Source organism: Anas acuta, chromosome 2, assembly GCF_963932015.1.
Source record: "Anas acuta chromosome 2, bAnaAcu1.1, whole genome shotgun sequence".
Taxonomy (NCBI): Eukaryota; Metazoa; Chordata; class Aves; order Anseriformes; family Anatidae; genus Anas; species Anas acuta.
The window spans coordinates 129,908,062-129,923,560 of record NC_088980.1 but is presented as its reverse complement, the minus strand read 5'-3'; positions in this window follow the sequence as shown (position 1 = coordinate 129,923,560).

Below are 15,499 nucleotides of genomic sequence, written 5' to 3'. Positions count from 1 at the left end.
GGAATTCTACAGGCAGCTGGCAAAAGTTGCGAAATTGTCAGCTCTTGTACTCATGGGGAACTTTAACTTCCCAGACATATCCTGGAAATGCACTGCAACTCAGAGGAAACAGTCTAGGAGGTTTCTGGAGAGCATGGAAGTAGCTGGTTAGTGAGCCTACCAAGGGGAGGCGCCCCACTGGACCTTCTGTTCACAACAGACAAGGACTGATGGGAGATGTGGTGGTTGGGAGCTGTCTTGAGCAGAGTGACCATGAGATAGTAGAGTTTTCTACTCTTGGCAAAGTCAGGAGGAGAATCAGTAAAACTGCTGTCTTAGACTTCTGGAGGGCTGACTTGGAGCTGTTCAGGACACTGGTTGGCAGAGTCCCCTGGGATGTGGTTCTGAAGGGCAGAGGAGTCCAGGAAGACTGGGCACTCATCAAGAAGGAAATCTTAATGGCTCAGAAGCTGTCTGTCCCCATGTGCCCAAAGATGAGATGGCATGGAGGAAGACCAGCCTGGCTGAACAGAGAGTTCTGGCTAGAGTTTAGGAAAGAAAAAAGGGTTTATGATCTTTGGAAAAGAGGGCGAGCCACACAGAAGGATTATAAGGAAGTTTTAAGGATGTGTAGGGATCAAATTAGAAAGGCCAGAGCTCATCTGGAGCTCAATCTGGCTACCACTGTTAAAGATAACAGAAAATGTTTTGATAAATACATTAACACGAAAAAGAGGACGAAGAAGAATATCAATCCTTTACTAGATGCAGAGGGAAAAATAATGACGAGAGATGAAGAAAAAGCTGAGGTGCTTAATGCCTTCTTTGCCTCAGTCTTTAGCAGCAAGACCTGTTGTTGTCTAGATACCCAGTACCCTGAGCTAGTGGAGGGAGATGGGAAGCATAATGAGCATAATGTGGCCCTCATAATTCATGAGGAAATGGTTGGCAACCTGCTACAGCACTTGGATGTATGCTAATTGATGGGGCCAGGTGGAATCCACCCCAGGGTACTGAGAGAACTGGCAGAGGAGCTGGCCAAGATGCTATCCATCATTTACCAGCAGTCCTGGCTATCAGGGGAGGTCCCAGTCGACTGGTGGCTAGCAAATGTGATGCCCATCTACAAGCAGGGCCGGAAGGTAGACCCGGGGAACAATGGGCCTATTAGTTTGACCTCAGTGTCAGGGAAGCTCATGGAGCAGATTATCTTGAGTGTCATCACGGGGCACTTGCAGGGCAACCAGGTGATCAGGCCCAGTCAGCATGGGTTTGTGAAAGGCAGGTCCTGCTTGATGAACCTCATCTCCTTCTATGACAAAGTGACATGCTTGGTGGATGAGGGAAAGGCTGTGGATGTGGTCCACCTTGACTTCAGTAAGGCTTTTGACACTATTTCCCACAACATTCTCCTCAAGAAACTGGCTGCTCGTGACTTGGACAGGCGTACGCTTCATTGGGTTAAAAACTGACAGGATAGCCAGGCCCAAAGAGTTGTGGTGAATGGAGTCAAATCCAGTTGGAGGCCTGGAGAAGAGGAGGCTCAGAGGCAACCTTATCGCTCTTTATAAGTACATTAAAAGAGGCTGTAGCAAGGTGGGGGTTGGTCTATTCTCCCACATGCCTGGTGACAGGATGAGGGGAATGGGCTAAAGTTGAGCCAGGGGAGGTTTAGGTTGGATATTAGGAAGTAATTCTTTACTGAGAGGGTTGTGAGGCATTGGAATGGGCTACCCAGGCAAGTGGTTCAGTCACCACCCTTGGAGGTCTTGAAAAGATGTTTAGATGTAGAGCTTAGTGATATGGTCTAGTGGAGAACTGGTTAGTGTTAGGTCAGAGGTTGGCCTCTGTGATATTGGAGGTCTCTTCCAACTTAGATGGTTCTGTGATACAATAGAAAAGATTACTCAGTCTTAAACCTTAATTTTACAAACACATGGTAGGTGGGCATTCACCAAGGAAAAGACTCTTTCATTAAGTTTACTTGCTACAAGGTAGACTGCATAACCACTTCATCACACTTCTCACAACCCTGCTATCCAGAGATTATTCTCATCAATCTGGTAGTGAAGGTGTGGGGAAGGATAACAGGTTGACTATCTAACTGTTACTGCACTAATCATGAGCAAGGTGAAAAATTGCATTTCCCATCTCTTGAAATACATTTTTTAAAACCTGCTTATATCCTGAACACATCACTGAATTTTTTGAAACTCTGCCTTGTTTAGGATTAAAAAAAAATGAAAAGTATGGATATATTTCTCTCTGTCTCTCTCTATATATGTGGATATATAAGTATACTATATATACATAAGTGAACAAAAGTTAAGTATACAGTTTATATGTATAAATATTTTTCATTATATTTATGTAAATTTTTCCTGTCCGGTAAAAAGTTTTCATTTTTTTCTGTAAATTTTATCTTAAAAAGATAACATATTTCTTCTTAAGAGAGCTGAAATTTTATATGCCCTCATCATTTGTACAAGGAATGTTTTTTATTTCTCTCACATTGTAAATGACTGCATCAGAAATGGCACTAACTGCTTCCAGTTGGTGGTCATGGTAAGTATTACAAATGCCAAAACATTGACAGTCAAGGTAGCAATAGTGATTCCACTATCCAAGCTTCAGACTCTAATTTGCCATATATAAGAAGCAGCAGCAGTATCTAAATTGAACAGTGTCATTCACAGGAGTTTTATCAAGGCATCATGATTGTTTCTCTTCATTGTCTGTACAGAATACATGGTATGTGTATATCTCTACATAACATTCTGAATCCGCTGTAAGTTGAATTTGGATTTTTTAACTGCTGGCGCTTTACTATCTGTGCATCTCACAAGTCTGCATTAATTTCTACTCACATCAGCAATTTCCTTTTTTTTTTTTTTTTTTTTTCAGACAGGTGACTGAAGGTGACTGGTGATTTCACTTTAATTATTTCAAGTCCACATATACAGATTGTATTGACTTATGTAGATTTTAGATCACACCATCTTAATATGTCCTCCTATATCAGATCTAGAAATTTAACCCAGGTAAGCTGAGGAAAGTACTTTCCTCCTTTCAACAAAACAGCTTCTAAATTAAACTTCTTTTTAAAAACAAGATGACATTTTACTTGAGTAAAAAGTTGTTTTTATAACTTTTTATCCTAGAATTATAAATACACAGAATCTGAGCTTCCCTGTGACAGAGACATCAAAAACCTTTTTAAAAATAAGTGTACAACTGGTTTTCAAATAAGCACACAATGCAGCAGTATAGTTTTTATTTTACATTGCTTAAATGCGCATATGAAGCTTTACATCCTTATCACTGTCTGAGAAAATTAGTAAATCTGACATGCATCTAAGTAATTACACTTTCAAAACACCCTCATGTATGAAAATATAATATCTAAGATTCATTACAATAGGCCTGCTACTCATGGCCTTAGCTAGCTATGTTTAATGATGGGATGACCTCTTCAATTCTAATGACTCTACAATAGCTAAAGTTTGTATTTTACCAACATTTAATCTAAAATATAAATAAAGGACATCTTGCATCTATTGGGCCATGAAACAAAGGCAAGTTTCATAAAATAAACAGAAACAACATGTCAGATATATGTAATACTTTTTTCCATGTGAGTTTGTTGGTTTTGTCTAAATGTTTATTCCACTTGCCTTTGTCTACTTCTGCAGTTGCAGAATGCTGGCACTGAAGGTACTAAAGCCTAAAAAACATTTTTTTTCCATATACAATGGGTATGTTTTCAATTTTAAATGATTTCTAACAGTAATTTTTTTTTTCTTTCAGCACATGTTATGCTAGTATTTCTACGTTAATTGTAGCTATACAAATATAGCCTACCATTAGCAGGTTTTTTGAGTACCAAAATAGACTTTGTTGTAACAAATTCCAATGTGAAATAACACATGGCATCTTATACCAAAGCTGCATTTGACCTACCTTCTATTTGTGGGTGGAGAACGAAACAGAAGTTACGTAGTTAAGCATGCAGACTTTCCAAATAGTTCATCAAAGCAATGCATTTAAAAGGCTTTTCAGCAAGAATGGAAAAGAAAGTCAATTGCCTCCCTAGTAAGGGTTCTAAATAGATGTAGGAACAGTCTGTTTTCTCTGTGTTCCAGTACGATCAGCTAAGTTGAGGTTCAGATTTCTGTTATTAAACAATCCATCTCCTGGTACTGAAGGTAACACTAATGAGTACATCTTAAGTTTTATATGCGACATTTAATGTTTTCTTTGTTATTTTTTTCTGTGATTTTCTTTTTAAAATACTTCAATTGCACACTTACTGCTATTGTAGGCTACATACATGTATTGCAATTTTTAAAGTTAGGCAGGTGAATTTTAACAAAGCAGCAGGTATGTATATCTTTATTTGCATGCAAGCAGTGTAAGCCTGGTAATGAAGTCAGTAGTGTACTATAGGCCTACAGTTAAGTCATGAAAAATGGAAAATAAAACAACCACTCAAAAACAAATTTAAAAACACAAAATCATCACCTGATTCCATTCATTGCATGCACATGCATTATCCATTACAGCCACAGTAAAATCTCTGCATGAGCTCTGATTCCATATGAATATTAGTTGTATTACAGCAGTGCCTAAAGGTTCATATGAAATTGCAACCCAAATTATTTCCATATATTGAAAATATCCCTTAAGTGTCTGTGAGATTAAAAACTCCACTGTGAAAATATTTCTGACACACTACCATATATTAGGTTCTCATTCCAGCATTTATTCTGCTTCTTGGACAAGTTTCATGCTGAGTTTCATGGTGGGGTTATTTCATTGCCATTGAAGTCTGCATAACCCACCCATGGCAAAAAGCCTGGGAAAACAGCAATCAAGAGGACAGGACCATGTGTACCACTGTGGGTGAGTAGGACACCATACTTGCTGAGAGGGAATTTCACCCCAGACTGGTAATGCTGAAGAGAAAGATGACCACCAGTTGGTTTAAATACTAACCAAGGAGCTACAGAGACTGTTGAAATGAAGTCTAAAAAAAATGAAACATGAGGATTTGCAATGGGCAGGAGGATAGGGGAACAGGGCAGCAGGAGGTCTGGTGGGATTCTGCCTGACATTGCCTCACAGCACTGAGGGCTCTGCCTAGGCCCGGCAGTCTAGCCCCTCCTTGGAGATCCCCAGCTCACCCACAGCCAGCATTGGGCACTTTGGGACCTGCACCCCAGTGTCACAGGGTCACCTCCTTGGGGTGTCACTTGCTTCAGGGGAATGGGGAGTGACCAGGACACCCACGTCTCCCACAGCAGGTGTCCCACAAGCCCAGACGGTATGAGCCTTCATCCCTCATGGCCTACATTTGAGAAAGTGCATGTTTGAGATAAGTAATACAAGGGGTTTTAGAAATTTCTAAGCATAACATTTTGCAACTGTCTGGTAGTGTGGTATATCTTGCATTGCTTGTATTGATCTTGAATTTAGAGTTGACTGAATGCTGTTTAGTTATATGTTGATAAAAAATCAATAAACCACTTTGATTCTTTGATACTTTGATCTGTGTGGATTGGACTTTTTTCCCCAGTGACAATTTTGAAGCTATCTGTATAAAGACTAGCTTGTATGAATCATCTTACTTTTGGAAGCATCACATCTGCAATGCAGATGGAGGGACTAGAAATACTGTGTCACCAGAATTAAATCAAAATAAGCATTTTAAATTTGTGGGTAGATTAGTTTATATATATTGTGGAATATACAGAGCAAAAGGTGGAAATAAGTATTACATATCATTTATTACTATTTAAGAAGGCTTTGTTGAGTTCATTTGTTTCTTCAGAAACATAGAGATTCTGTAGTTATGTTGTATAGCCCTAAATGACACACAGATTGTGTGACATTGTATTTCCTAACGATCAGGTTGGTATTTTGAAGCCAGTTAAGAAATGTTGATGGAGAAACCCAGTTCAGTCTAACAGACCTATGCATTTGTATCTCCTTAAGTTTAAAATTACTAAAATATATATACTGAGCTAAAAGACTGATTTTATAAATAACATGCAAAGGAATTTCAAAGCAGATGGCTAAATTCATGCATCTCCTGTAATCTGGATCTTGCAACCTACTGAGGATTCAGCCTAATGAAGGCTGACAGCATCACATTGTCACATTGGTCTTCTTTGCTCTCTTGTCATTGTAGTTTGCATCATTTTTTATGACTTATTAACACTTGTTCACTTATCAGGATGTTCTTTTGAACCTTAAGTTGAAGAAATCCTTAAGATGGCATCCTGAAGAATGTAGTTTCACTCCAAACTGTGCATACTGCAGAAGAGCCAATGATGTAATGGAACGAGGAGCAGAAGCAAAAGCTGTCATGTTTTAGTGTTTCCTTTAAAATGTTCTACAGTATTTACAACACCCTACTAAAATAATTTTGCTTGGAATGTGACCAAAATTGAACTGTATGTTTTAAATAAAACTTAGTTTTTGGTCATGTTCCAAGCTAAATTACATTAGCAAAGTATTGTAAATAATACAGTGCATTTTAATGGAGGCACTAAAACATGAGTTTGCTTCTGCTCCACTCTGAGCTTTGTTCCTCTCACCTCCTATAGTAACCTAGATTCTCCCATCATCAAGGTAATTTCATATCAAAGTCTGAATTAGAATAACGACATTTCAACAAGAGTTAGGTGATACAAATTTTGATGAAATAAAGCATGAAAATGATCCTTTTTGTTTGTTTGTTTTCCTTTTGTTTTAGTTGTTCTAAATTCTCAAGGTGCAATCAGTAATAATAATAATAAAAAGATATATTAATAATCTCACAGATCATAGCACCATGGTCATAGCACATTCCAGGGAAACTGAAAACATAGTCATTCTCTCCTCCTGGTAACTGCTTTCTCTTTCTTCATTCCAGTAATAGCTCTCTGACTGTGCAGCACTTCAGGCCTTGCTATCTTTCCCTCAGCCTGCATATAAAGGAATCAGATTAATCAGGGAAAAAATCAGAAAGTCATCAGTGTTCTGAAGGTTGTTACTTTTAGTTTTCGTTTACTATAAGGTAATTCCCATTGGAACTGATTGATTGGAAAAGTTGCCAAATTTCTGTTTCTGAAGGTGCCAAATTGTAAAATCACAGGAAAAAAAAAAAAAAAAAAAAAAAGTGATACCAATGTAGACATGTATATATGCATTCCCCAGCACTTGATGGTCAGGGAGTTACCTGGTTATTCAAGTATTTCAACATGAATAGCTTACTTGCCTCATTTCTTCCTTTAAGAAAGCTGGGCTGAGTTTTCCTTTCTCTTTTTACTTTTACTTCACTCTCCTCACCCATACATTCCTCTACACTTACTTTCATATTCTTTTATATGAATAATAAAAAATGAAACTCTTTGCTTTTTTTTTTTTTTTGTGTGTGTGTTTTTTTTTTTTTTTTCCTTTCCCTAATACTAATGAGGACATTTTCAAAGTCTCAGTGTTTTACTGTTAAGAAAGGAAAAAAATGACAACAAAAACTTTTCAATTCATTTCCAACACCTAATGAAGCTATATTCATAGTTCTGTGGACTGAAATGGCATAGTATCTATCTGCCTTATATTTATAATTAGAATACCTGGGACACTGTGTAAGATGCCTCTTCAGCAAGAGGGATTTTCAGGAACAGTCTCAGAGCATGAGGTATGTTTTATTTTCTGTCTGATTTTTATTGAAAATGTCTGAATTGTTGGATTTTAAAACAAATCTTAAGACCTATCCAATTCTTCATGATTATTTTAGTGGAAATTATAATGGAAATTTGTGGCTAAGAGTTCTTTAATTTTCCATTATTATTATATTAGCTGATGAACATGAATCTGAAAGTTTGTATGTATGAATTCAATGTATTCAATTAAATTCAACGAATGAATTCATAAACCAAAACTAAAAAAAAAAAAAAAGACGTGTTGTATAAATTGTTCAAGAATTCTAGTGACACTGACTTGTTCTCATCATCTTGGGCAAGTATAATTTGCAATAATCCTTTAAAGTATTTATCTTTCTGAAGATTAGTAAAAAATATATTTTATCAATAGAAAAGAAGTTCCAGAATGCATTTATTTTTAGATCATTGTGAGGGAATAGGCTTATTTAATTTTTTTTCTTCTCTTTTTAGCATGAAAGAAACTCTATCAAAAACAAACAAACAAACAAAACAAGTTGCTATGTAGATTTTATATGATACTTTTGAATTTAATAATGTTGTGATTGAATTTATGGAAATTGTCAAGTCTGGTACCAAAATGTGAAAATATTCTAATATAAAGTCATTGGACTAAAGACAATTTTATTATAATGTAATTGTCTTTTTTATTTTTATTTTATGAAACACTTTACACACAATGAACCCTCTTATCTGGATGTGTCTTGAAATGTACAAAGGATATTATTTAATTTATTACTTTATGTACTTTAAACTTGTACTTTATTACTTTAAACATAAATTATTAACAAAACAAAATAAATTTGCACTATTCCTTAGTAATTCATGTTAGTAAATCAGATTCTGTTTACTAAAGCTGTATCTTTTCCCTTACCTTCTCCTCTGACATACTGTAGTATAAGTGCAAGAAAAATTACAGTGAATGTAAGTCAATGAACAAGAGATTCATTTTAGCTCACATCTCAAAACCATACAAATGTTGACATTACTTCAATTTCTAGTAGTTTTAGGGGTTTTAAGTTAACTTTATGAATCTCACTGAAACGTTGGATAGAAGTTGTTTTTTTGCAAAAGGTCACATTTCTTTTGTTGGTCTTTCAATGATATTATGATAGTTATAGTTCAGGGACGGTTTCTAAATCAAATTGTCATGTTCAAAAGCAAATGGTATAGATATTACAGGGAAAAAAATAAAATAACAAATTGTCCCGATTTCAGTTAGGACGGAGTTAATTTTCTTCCTAGTAGCTGGTAGAATGCTATGTTTTGGCTTAGGATGAGAAGAGTGCTGATTACACCCCGATGTTTTAATTGCTGCAGAGCAGTGCTTACACCAAGCCAAGGATGTCTCAGCTTCTTGTTCTGTCCTGCCAACAGGCAGGCTGGGGGTGCAGCAAGAGCTGGGAGGGGACAGACCCAGGACAGCTGACCCAAACTGGCCAAAGGGGTATTCCATACCATCTGATGTCATGCTAAACAATATATAGGGGTGGCTAGCTGGGATGGGGGGGCTGGCTGCTCGGGGTTAGGCTGGGCATCGGTCAGCGGGTGGTGAGCAATTGCATTGTACATCACTTGTTTGTACACATTATTAGTAGTAGTACTAGTACATCATTACTGTTATTTATTATTGTTATTTATTATTATTATTATTATTATTATCATTATTATCATTATCATTATCATTATTATCATTATTATCATTATTATTATTAATTTTCCTGTCTTAATAAACTGTCTTTATCTCAACTCATGGGCTTCACTTTCCTGTTTCTCTCTCCCATCCCAGAGAGGGAGGGGGGAGGGCGAGCGAACGGCTGTGTGGTGTTTAGCTGTTTAGGGTTAAACCATGACAAATAACAACAACAATTACTGCTTTTTGTGGATAACGTGAGGGCCAGGATCTTAAATTGATATAAGCACAAGACCTTAAATAAAGTTATGGAGATTAATTACATCTGATGTCCTAATGCAATTTATATTTGTGGGATTTAGCAATGGCACAAGTGCAGGAATATACCAGTGCAGGAGGGTGTGCAGCTCTTAACACACAGACTGAGCAGATAGCTACATGCCACTAGGAATCCACCCTAATCTAAACAAATGAAATACATATAAATAACCACAATGCTACCTGAAATTATATTCTACCCTGAAAATTATTGTATTTCAATTAAGTATTAGTTACATTTGTCCTTTGTTTTAGAATATGACCTACATATGACAAGTACTTCCATAGAGTAATGCCAAGACAAAATTGATTTTAAAATAAATAAATGAATAAATAAATTAGAATTAATCAAAACAAAGCAAAGGGGAAACAAAAATATCTTTCCCCCACCCACTTCATAAAAAAAGCTGTAGTAGCTAGCAACTTGTGACAGGTAGATTTTTTCAAGATTTTTTTCATCTGTAAGAACTGCTTTGTTCTGATTAACATGGTATAGATAATAAAAATAAGGCAGTGGCATGACAAATGTACATTGTAAAATCTACTAGTACAGTTTTAACAAGTAGTGCTTGAGTGTTTATTTTCCTTTTTACATGCTTTGTACTGAAATTGGAATCTTTTATAACTCTAGTAAAAGAAAAACTACATTTTTTACTTTCTATGCATATTCTGTGGAGAACAGACTGCATTGTGGTCATGAAAAATGCAGCAAATCAGAGTAACTTCAGTGGTTAAGAAGAATTCCTTTAAATAAGATGAATTATTTTGATTTTATGAACTCTGTTGGAAGCTAAAACAATAGACTCAGTATTTCAGTAGAAAAATAATTTTAAATGCTATCATTTACATAGACCCTCTTATTCAAAGTTTTTTTTTTTTTTTTTTTTTTTTTTCTCTCTTCTGGTCCCACTGTGCCAGTGGAGGGGAGTGGCTGGCCTAGATGCCCACAGCAATTTTCAAACTGTGATGAGGGGTGACTGGCAATGCCAACTGACATGGACAAAGAGAACCAGCCCCTGCAAACTTCAGTGGTTGCTGCAACAGACCTTGATGCTGGTTATTTGGAAATATCATTCTATCAAGTAGCTGGGAAGTCTTAACCAGAATCAAGCCAAATATTAATGTCTATAGGAAATTAATGTTCTCAAGGCAGTCTCATTTCCAAAAATAAATGCCTTTTCATCTCAGATGTCCTGTCCTGTCTGAACATAGCTAACTACCCATGTTCAACAAGCAAGTTGTCTTTAAATATAAATAAATAATATTACCCTAGTCTGCAGTGATCTTGCCTTGGCAAAATTCAATCTTGAGGGAAATGGAATGTGTAAAAAATACTGTCAAGATCCTGAATTTGTAGGAGGTCAACTTTCCATTGTTTAAGGAATTAGTGGATGAGACACACACCCCCTCCCCCAGGAAACTGCCCCAAGGGGTAAAGGAGAAGAACAGAGCTGACAGCACTTTAGGGACCTTTTTTTTCTTAGAACACAAGAGCTCTCAATTCTCATTTTTAGGAAATCAGTCAGGGAAGACAGGAAACTGACATGGCTGAGTAAGGACCTCCTGGTCAAACTAAAGAGTAAGAAGGAAATGCATAGGCAGTGAAAACAGGGGCATGTATCTTGGGAAGAATACAAAAATACAAGGATGCAAGGATACGTACGGATAGAATCAGGAAAGCTAAGGCACAGATGGAGCTGAACTTGTCAAAGAATGTGAAGAAATATGAGTTTCTACAGGTATGTTGGTCAGAAAAAGAAGAATAAAGATGTAGCTCTCTATATAAATAAGACAGAAGCAGTGACAACTGGCATGGAAAAGGCTGAAGTACTCAGCATTTTTTTTTCCTCAGTTGTCACTGGTGATTACTCTTCCCACATCTCTGAAGTCTCTGAACCTCAAGGCAGGGAATGTCCCATCATAAGAGCACATAATGTTCAAGACCACCTGAGGAAGCTGAACCTACACAAATCCATAGGACCTAATGAGATGCATTCCAAAGTCCCTAGGGAACTGGCAGGTATAGTTGTTCACCCACTGTACGTCATATTTGAAAAGTCATGGCAGTCAGGCAAACTCCCCAGTGAGTGGAGTAAAAGGAGTATTAGAGCTATTTTTAAAAAAAGGATAAAGAGAATTCTGGAAACTACTGACCAGTCAGCCTCACCTCAGTGCCTGGTAAAATGAATGAACAGACCTCACTAGAAGTTATGTTGAAGCACATGAAATATCGGAGGTGATGAGATGCAGACAACATGTCTTCACCAACTGCAAATTTAATGGCATTCTCTGCAGGATTGGCTGCATCAGTGGACAAGGGAAGACACTGTTGACTTCTACCTGAACTTCTGTAAGGCCTTTGTTGTGGTTCCTCATGACATTCTTACCTCTAAACTGAAGAGGTATTGTTGTGATGGATGGATTATTTGAAGGAAAAGCAACTGTCTGGATGGCTGTATCCAAAGATTACTGCCAATGGCTAAATGTCCAACTGGAAACCAGTAAAAAGTCAAAGGTCTCAAAGGACCATGCTGAGACCAATAATAATTAATATCTTTATTTTGACATGGACAGTGGAACTGAGTGCACACTCAGCAAATCTGCAGATAACACCTTGCTGGGTGGTGAAGTTGATACACTAGTGGGAAGGGATGACATTCAGAAACCTTGATATGTCTAAGAAGCAGGCCCATGTGAACCTCATGAAGTTCTACAAAGCCAAGTGTAAGGTCCTGTGCCTGCATCAGGGCAATCCCATTATCAGTACAGACTGTGTAACGAACTGATTGAGAGCAGCACTACACAGAAGAGCTTGGGGGTACTGGTGTATTAAAAACTCAGCATGAGCTGGAAACATGTTTTCACAGCACAGAAAGCCAGTTGTATCCTGTGCTGTAAAAGTGTGGTCAGCAGGTCAATGGATGTGCTCCTGTGCTCTCATGAGACCACACAAGAAGTACTTCTTCCAGTTCTGGTGTCCCCAGCGCAAGAAAGACATGGACACGTTAGTGTGGGAACAAAAGAGAGACACAAAAATGATCAGAAGGCAGAAACACCTCTCCTTTGAAGAAGTTTGACAGAGTTGGGATTGTTAAGCCTGGAGAAGAGAGGGCTTCAGAGTGACCTTATTGCAGCCTTTCAATATATAAAATGAACCGAAGAAAAAGATGGAGAAAGACTTTTTAGTGGAGCCTGTAGAGAAAAGTCAAGGGTTAACAGTTTTAAACTAAAAGAAAAGATTAGAAAGAAAGATTTAGATTGGGTAAAAGGAAGATTATTTATTTATTTATTATTTTTTTTTTATGTTGAGGGTGGTGAGACCCTGAAACAATTTGCCCAGAGAAGCTGTGGATGCATTGGATACATTGGAAGGGTTCAAAGTTGGGTTTGTGAGAGCTTTGAGCAACCTGGTCTCATTAAAGATGTCCCTGCCTATGGCAGAGGGAGTGGAGTAAATTATTTTTAAGGTCCCTGCCAACCCAAACAATTCTATCATTCTATGATGCTATGAAATTGACTGCATTTTGGGAGTACTTATTTTTTAAATAAATGCATTCTCTGAGTGATTTCTGTGTCTGGACTGCAATAAATAGATTTATATAAGCACTTTTCACTACAGAAAAGGGTAAATATTTCACTGTTAAATTATTATGTACTCTCTGATTATGATCTGAAGTGAATAGTTGTTAATGTTATCAGTTTTCCTGGGTATAAGGTTCTTTTGTTTAAGAAGAAAAAGAAAAATTAAGAGTAAGAAAGGAAATATGTATATTTCAAAGAACATAGTTAATCTCAACTAACTTCAGCTGTCTAAAAATTAGGTAGAGTCTCGAATGGTTTATTTTCCATGTCATCTCAATGGATAGAACATCCAGGCACCGCTAAAGAATTTGCTATCCATTGATGGAATTACTCTTCTTCTGGAATTGCTTGTTTCTCCCTTGTCTATAAAGAGAGACTAAATTGCCAGCCTAAATTAAACCCACTTTTGGATTGCCAGATGATAAGTCCCATTGTGTGATAAGAGATATTAGCAGAAATGCATTGATACATGGTTAACCACTCTTATTTTATATTATTTGCTGTTGAGACTATTTTATAATGTTTCTGTGTTAGCTTAAATGCTACACTTATAATAAAAATAGAATAAAATAAATGTCTACAAATACTTATTCTAATTTTCTGACACATATAATACCTGCAGTTTTGGAAAAGGGTTGCCACATATTATTCCTTTCTTAAGTAAACTATGTAAAAATTTCTTGACTTCTCAACAAGGAAGTTTGACTCCAGTGAGGGGAATGATAGTAAATGCCATATTAAAACAGGCAATGACTATCTGGGTAACAAAAAGTTATCAGCATATGCATATATAGTGTCTCCAAATTGTTCACTGCAATAAAAACATCCCTATTCAAGAACAAAGTTGTCTAATTTATGCAGTTGGAAATACAATTTTCCCCATATGTACAAAAATAACTCAGTGACGGAGGGTCCCTTTTGCTAACTTCTCTGAACATTTCTTGTAATTAAATTGGATAATGAAAAAAAGGCTATTGTGACTAAAAGCCTGATTAAAATTATATAAACAAGCACATAAAACATAAGCATAAATTCACTACTAAAACTTGCATGCTAAACAAGAGAGAAGGATGGAGTGATCTTGGCCCTAGATCAAACAGTGTTAACTGATTTATGGCCATACCAATTAGATTTGGTTACTTTCTTGGTCGGATGACTGCATCCACACTCCATAGAAATTGTTCTAGGATCTTCTCTGTGACCTGCACACATAATTTAAGTAATTTAGGTATATTTTCCCCTGCTAAAATGTTCTGAAGCCATGCAAACTGTATTGCAGTTTTTGTAGCATGAAATTGCTGTCGCCTCCTCTGTAGAATGGCAGGAGAACAGTTGGAGCGTTTGGATGTGTAAAGTCTGCTGGGTAATATGGAAGGAGCCAAACGTGACTCATTCTCATGCTGCCTGTTCGTTGGGAATAATTTATGCTAAAATTATCCCAAACCATCATGGAGATCCATCATGGTTTCATCATGGAGAGTTCAAGCTGAAGTGGTCTGAAACAGAGCTAGGAGTTCAGCAGCACTGATAGTCAAAGGCTAATGTTATTTACTGCCTATTTGTCTTTAATGTTTTAAAAACATTACTTCAGCTCCTAGAGCTTAGAAAAACATTTATTGTTTCATGAAATGTCAGAGTTTTCTTCCTCTTGGTGCTTGGAATTTCACCATCACAAGGAGGAACCAATACAGGTTTCTTGGACCTTCTTCAACCTCTGATTTTTCTCTTAGAGTTCCCACACAAAGTCATATGTGTGGGAACATAACCATTCAAACAAAAATAAACACAAGCATTTTCCTTGAATGTTACACAACCTTTGTAAAAAGAGAATATAATATCATTTTTCAATGACATTAAATGAATGCTTCAGACCAGGAAAGAACAGTGAAATGGAAATATTTCTATTCTGTAGATGAAGAGTACAGTCAGGCTCATACACTCCTCTATCTCTAGTCAAAATATAGTGCTTCAAAAATGAAATTATCTTTAGTACATGAGACAAGTCAAGAACATGTAAGTGGTAGATTTGTCAAAGGTAAATGATTTGGACTATCTGTGTGACAGGATTTACTTGATACAAATATCAATTATATGAATTACATGTCACACCCAGTAAAACAGTAAAGTATTATGTAGCTTTCAGATTTCATTAACTCTTACAAGATTTTGCATTAGTTTACGCAAATCAGACTACTAGCCATATGTTCTGGGCATGAGCTGGAGAGAGAGCATGAGCTCAGGTTGACCTTAAGTTATTTTTCTGCTCTTCTACATCCTTGAGTTG